The sequence below is a fragment of the Cyprinus carpio genome, chromosome A11 (assembly GCF_018340385.1).
Source record: "Cyprinus carpio isolate SPL01 chromosome A11, ASM1834038v1, whole genome shotgun sequence".
NCBI classification, from domain to species: Eukaryota; Metazoa; Chordata; class Actinopteri; order Cypriniformes; family Cyprinidae; genus Cyprinus; species Cyprinus carpio.
The window spans coordinates 8,801,589-8,808,900 of NC_056582.1; the positions used below are offsets into that span (position 1 = coordinate 8,801,589).

The window sequence follows — 7,312 nt, forward strand, 5'->3', positions numbered from 1 at the left end:
CTCAAGCGATCCGCCAGCCTCAACCTCCCAGCAGCTTGGATTACAGGCGCGCGCCACGAAATACACGGAATTACAGTGTCTGCATATTTATGGCAACCAAACATGTGCAACGCCAAAAAATGCCACTGCTGAAAACAAATTTGTAAATGCTAAAACATTGAGTTGACAAGGTAATGAGCAAACGATTTGATTATCATTGAATTCTTCGCAGGCCACTATCAGAGCAACCTGGGCTCTCACAACACCTGAGCAGTGCCACAGACCGACTCCATGCCACGCCGCATTGCTGCAGTACTTTCCCAGGAAAGGAAAGCCAAAAGATTGAGTGCTGTACATGCTATCTTTCATGTTCATACTTTTCAGTGGCCAAGTTTCTAAACCTCCTCTTTGTAGTGGTCTTACGTAATATTCTATTTCTGAGATACTGAATTTGGGATTTCCTTAGTGTCGGTATTATCCATCAAATTTAAAGAAATACATTGAAATTATCAGTCTTGTGTAATGACGAATATAATTTTTATGTCGGTAAAGTTGCAGCTTGTTGAGAAGGAGAGATCCATAGTTTAAAATAAATCAACTTTCTGATCATATTCTAATATCACATGTACCCTGTGCATATAAGAAGGAAAACAAGAAGTTTCTCCGATAACAGCAGAAAACTGGAGGAAAAGTACCGATTGGGGAAAACCTTTTAAAAGTGTGGGAAAAATCAAGGTCAAAACGATTGAGAATAACTGAAAAATAGGAAACCAGACTGATCATGATGGCGAAAACCACTGAGGCAGCCTTAAACGGGAACTTTGTAGAAATATGCTAGTCAGCATGAAAACAAAACTGACCCTATGTACATTTTTTTTTTTTTTTGCTTAAAGGAAGGTTGCTGATTTTATTGTGATAATTTTAATACATGTTTTTATTGTTATTTTGACATTTCTAATCATAACTGTGATATATCATAGGATATGATCACTTTTCTCTGCTGTCATGAGCCCCAACAACCAACAACCAATGGATTTAAATTAAGCTCTGCCTACATTTTTTTTTTTCTTGTTTGATTAGCTGGAAAGCATTCAAAAATATAACACTACCAGTCAAAAGTTTGGGATCAGAACGATTTTTAATGTTTTTTACAGGAGTTTCTTATGCTCATCAAGGCCGCATTTATTAGATCAAAAATACAGGAAAAAAATGTAATATTGTGAAATATTATTGTGATGTAAAATAGTGTTTTTTCTATTTTAATATACATTAAAATCTAATTTCTTATTGTAATCAATATTGCAATCAACTTTGCAACATAACTTATTTTTATCAATATAATAAGATGTCAGAAATCATTCTAATATGCTGATTTATTATCAGTGCTGCAAACTGTTGTGCTGCTTAATATTTTTTTGGAACCTGCGATACTTTTTTTCAGGATTCTTTGATGAATAAAAAGTTAAAAAGAAGAGCATTTATTTAAAATAGAAACCTTTTCTAACAATATACACTACAGTTCAAAAGTTTGGGGTCAGTAAATTTTTATTCTTAATTTTTTTGAAAGAAATTTAAACTTTTATTCAGCAAGGATGTGTTAAATTGTTGAGAAGTGATAGCAAAGATCTGTATTGTTAGAAAAGATTTATATTTTGAATAAATGCTGTTCTTTTTAACTTTTTATTCATCCAAGTATCCTAAAAAAAAGGATTGCAGTTTACAAAAAAATATTTGGCAGCACAACTGTTGCCAAGATTGATAATTCTTATAATAATATTGCATATTAGAATGATTTCTCAAGGATCATGTGACACATATACTGGAGTAATGGCTGATGGAAATTCAGCTTTGCATCAATTTATTTTAAAATAGAAACCATTATTTTATATTCTAATAACATTTTGCAAGATTTTTTTTATCAAATAAATGCAACATTGATGAGCATAAAATACTTTTTTTTTTTTTTAAATGCTTTACATGTCTTACTGATTCCAAACTTTTGACCGGTAGTGTATATATATAAAGTCATACAATTTGTACATTATCCCATTTTCTCCATGATCTATGTGATCATCAAATTATCAAGTAATATGATCATATGCAACATATACGAGTGTTACTGTCTCAAGCCAAAGAGGAAGACGCTACCAGGGTTTGGGAGCCTCACAGGGTGCTTTGCTGAGAGATGGAGAGGCAGTGACAGGAACCTCTGGACCGTGAGAGAATCTTCTGGGATCATGACCACCAGAACATGTGCTTTTCCACAAAGTCGGCTGTGACGGCAGTTTTAGGACTGCTAGACACTAGGTTGCCAGCCCTGCAATATGCTATGGCATTGAGGGAAGTCTTGAACTGTGGTGGTAAGTAGTGCAAATAAAATTTACATTTAATTTGGATTTGACTTTAATAAATGTGAAGATGCTTCTATCTAGGTCTTCTTTAGGATGATCTAACTGAAGTAAATCTGAGAAGTACTCCTTAAGAGTAACAGTAGTAATTATTTTAAGAGCCTGTTTTAGGCTGTAACAAATATTTGTAGTATAATATGATATATGGTCTGGAAACAGTGTCCAGATAAGGCAAGTCTTTTGTAGGATTTTTTTTAACACTAACTTTAAATCTAATTGTAATAGTTTGATCTTTCTTTCCTATTTCTGGAATGAGTTAATAATTTTAAAAGGTCAGTGAAACGTGAATACATTACACATGACTGAATAATAATTAATGATGATTCAGTGCGGAAGACATTGGGCCCGTCCAGTCCAGAGATATTTAAGTTGTCGAAACATGAATTTAAAGTGTGAAACAGCGCCTCCAGCTGGTAATGGAATGCAGCCGCTGAATATCAACAGAAATATCAGAAATATCACATATCTGCCAGAGAGAGGCGATATAGTACCAGTTATTTGACACGACATACAGTAGCGCCTCTTATGGTAACAAACAAGTGCCACGCCAAAAAAATGCCACTGCTGAAAAGATATAAAGTTTAAAACAGCTTACAAATATGTAAAATGCTACAAAAATCTGAAGTTGACCAGTAAGAGCGAAACGATTTGATTATCATTGAATTCTTAATCATAATCATTAATCTGCAAATCTTTCTTTCGCTGTTAGTCCACCTGCAGGTACAAACACAAAAGTCTGAGTCTCGCTGTATCGCTCAGGCTGCACTGCAGTGTCTATTCACAGGCGCGACCCCACTACTGATCGGCACGGGGACTTTGACCTGCTCCGTCTCCGACCTGGGCAGGTTCACCCCTCCTTAGACGACCTGGTGGTCCCGAGCTCCCCTAGGAGCACCATATCGATACCGACTTTAGCGCGGACACCTGATCGACATAGTCCACTGCAGCCCAGAACCCCTGAACTCAAGCGATCCGCCAGCCTCAGCCTCCCAGCAGCTTGGATTACAGGCGCGCGCCACTGCACCTGGCGAGAGCTGCGAGCACCAGCGCTGCTACTCAATCTAGTGCTCACTGACCTCTAGTGCAGCACAGCAGAATATTATGTTTTGGCAATGAATTTGAAGTATGCACATTTTCTCTGCATTGCTTTCTGAGGAAAAAAAAAAATAATAAAAAAGACTTTGTTTATTAATTACATAAACTGTCTGTTTGCTGCAGAGAGACTGAAACAAATCTCTGTGCTTTCACTGTTTCTATGCTCTCATTGTCCCTAAATCCCTTTTTACTATTTCAAATGATGACTGAAACCTAGTATAACTGGCACTTCTCGTGTTTATTGCTATCCTATGAATCAAAATCAGCAGTTATGGGCATGTATAACATCAGAATGTTAACAATAGATATGGTGAGGAGAGATGAGTGTCCTTAAGAAACTGTCAAAGATACGATGGTGGTGTGCAGCCTTCACTGAAAAAACAAAAACAAAAAACAACAACAACAACAACAAAAAAAAAAACATTCATTAATCCAATTAAAAAAAAATTAGGGTAATGATTCACATCTATATTTTTTAACTTGAGCCAGTGAAAAATATACCACTTGCCCTAAGGGCAAGTTATTTAGTGTTGAAACATCTGAGAACCAGGTAAAGTATGCATGAGTATAAATTCAAATTCAGCTACTTATTAAAGGTTTATTTCAATATAAGAAAAGTGTGTTCAGAATGATTCACAGTTTGTGCGACTCTTGAATGGTAACATTTCAGTTCTTACCACTCACTATACGTGAGCTCTGTCCGTTTCAGTATAGATACATATTACTGTAAGTTTGCCTTCAATCAACACATGAAACTGTTTACATATGCTCGCTAAATTTCAAAAATGCAGTGAATGAATGGATATTTGTGGCAAAGACTGTGTACATGCCTATATTCGCGTTGTGATGTGAACAAAACATATGTAACATGAAAAATAAAGAAGCGCAGGTCTGCATCTCCAAGTCGGCTTTTGCAAGGCATGTCTTATCAAGTATGCAATGCAGGTTATCGACATCAGCTTTTACACACTGCTGTATCATTGCCTCATTCTCATACCTGATTTGTGGAAAATTCAGTGGGGAACAAAATCATCATATTTAATGATATATTTAATGTCTTTAATCTATAATGAAGAGCATTGAAAAAAAAAAAAAAAAAAAAAAAAAAAAATATATATATATATATATATATATATATATATATATAAACCAAGAATTTTTTGTATTGTATTTGTTCACAGTAAGGTAAGGAACAAGAATCTGAATGTGTCACATTTATTAGAATCTTAGACATCATTTTTGCTATGAATTTTAAAAGTGTCTTTATTGCTTTAATTGTCTCTAATCTTCCATTTTGTACCTTTTCCTGAAGGCAGTCAATGGTTTTCAAGTAGCAACTGTAATCCCTCTTGCAGATCAGCCCCTTCTTTTCATAGTACTCCTCGATCTGCTTTTCCAGAGTAGCATTGGCAGCCTCCAGAAACTTCACCTTATCTAGGTAGGATGCCAGGCGGTCATTCAGGTCTTGCAAGGTGGCCTTCTCGCTCTTCTGGAAGTAGTCATAATCCCTTCCATAACACCCTCCAGTCATGATTATTGCGCCAAATCTTCCACCATCTCCACCATGACATCCGTATCCTCCGTCAACTCTGTATGGTGGACATGGGGAGCAAGTATTTGAATGAAAAGAGCAGGTTGAGATGCAGATCTTTTGCCCAAAACCATAGCCATAGACATTGTGGGCTTTGGGTGCAACTGTACCACAATGACGAGGACCAATTATGGACTTTGAAGTCATGGAGAAGCAGCTGAAAGAGGACTTGGGGTTAGAGGAGGAGGAGGCTTGGGGCAAGTTTTGGAGCAGGTCTCTGGGCAGCTTGTGGAGCAGGTCTCAGAGCACATCTTCAGAGCATGACAGGTCTCAGGGCAGGTGTTGGGGAAGGTTAAGAAGCTGGGTTTGGGGCAGGTTTCAGAGCAGGTCTCAGAGCAAGTCTTCAGACAGGTACAAGTCCAGGTTTTGGGGAATGTGAAGGTCCTGGGTTTGGGGCAGGTTTCGGAGCACGTCTCAGAGCAAGTCTTCAGACAGGTATCAGGGCAGGTCTCCGGGAAAGTGAAGGAGCTGGACTCCGGGCTGGTTTTGAAGAATGACGTGGTGGATAGATGAATGCAAAAGAGGACAATAATACAAAAAATGCTTGAATAGTCCTTAAAATTATGGTGTCTTTGAGACCAGCTCTGTCATCTTATATAGTTGGAGCTTGAGATTCTACAATTTGACAAAGGGATTGTATGTGTGTGTGTGTGTGTGTGTATAAATATATTTCTGAATAAAGGTTGGTGCCTAACTGGACAAAGCAGATAATTATGAGTAAGTTTTAACAATTTAGATGCTATGAAGACAGCAGTTCAGGTGGAGTTTCAATTGCATGACTCAAAGGTCAATGAACAGACTTAATGCCTTCACAACAAAGACAGACTTAAGCACAACATCAGAGAGGTGTATTAAAATAATTTGAAGATAAAATAAGTTAATTTTGATTTTTTGATTTTTCCACATACATCATTAGGGTCTCTTGAGCCCAAAACATAAAAAAGTCAGAAAATGGGGTTTAAGTTTGTGATTTAACCTTGGAAATTTAAACCTGCGCCATTCAAAAAGTCTTTCAAGCTTCTTGAGGGATCACATTCAAATATAATATTTTCTTCTTCACAGATTTCTCCTCAGAATTTAAACTTATAAAATATGGAGTCTTGTGGGAAACTTCAAGACTTAAATCATAAAACTTTGCAGTCCCAGAGTTACATATAACACATTATTTTTATAAAGTTTGGGAAACTTTGAAATGTATAATCACCACCAGTTGTCCAAATTTCACAGTTTTAACATGCTAGAAGAACTCATTGGGGGTTTAAAAAGAACATCAATGTACTTTAAATAACTTAGACAAGAAACAGTCTGCTGAAACTACAAGAAAGCTGCTCGCATGTTCAAATTACAGGGTCCCTGTTGCATTACTTCATCATCTCATATAGATTTATTTGCTTACAGAACTATTTCTTCAAGTCAGATGTGTTAAGACTGGGATTTCTGGAAAGAAAAATACCTAGAACATGAGTTTCAACATGTGGCCAGCCTGACAAATCCAGTAATTGACTACTTAATGATTAAATCAATAATTTTGCTCAATCATTTAGGTACAAAAAACAATGGAGTGTCTTTAAGAAATACCTTGTCTTAAAGAACCATATGTGTAATTTTATGTGCAATAATTATAATTTTTAAAAGACTTTGTGTGAGAGTAAAATGAGCATTTTTTGAACACTGACCAGTTGCAAAGTGATATTTATTTTAAAACAATTTAATAAGAAGTTAATATTGTGGTATACATTAGACACAACACTATCTGATTTTGCAAAATTGTGTAAATGAAAATATTACCTACTGTATAAAGCCACAGAAGAACTGTTGTCCGTCTCCTAACAAAGCACAATAGGTATTTGACTTGAAGAAGCACTGCACAGACTGCTCTGTGTAAGACATCAAAGTACCATGAGAGCGATTAGAGAGCATTGTTAAAATTTTTGATTTGATGTCAAATAAATCTTTCTGTTTTGCTTTTTTGTTAAAGCAGTGTTGCTGTTGTAGCGTTATAAAGCTGCAGGTGTGTTGCTGGGTTGTGAGTTATACAGCAGTTGTGTTGTGTTGCTGTGTGAGATCACTACCATGCTGCTTTTGTGGGGGTGGTTAGGGGTGTTAAATAATTGTAAGTGCAATTGCGTCACAGCGTCACGACGTAAGCTGTCCCAAAGTCAGAATCAGGGGGCAAGGAAGTCGACCGGAAGTTGAAGTCGGCCGCGTGCCGCCATCTTGTAGCAGAACTTCACTTGCG

General features: G+C 36.6%; 1 pseudogene; it reads right to left on the minus strand.

Moving 5' to 3' along the window:
• The window catches only part of LOC109072059, a 49,104-nt pseudogene extending 44,004 nt beyond the window's left edge, over positions 1–5,100 (minus strand).
• Between the last annotated feature and the right edge of the window lie 2,212 nt (positions 5,101–7,312).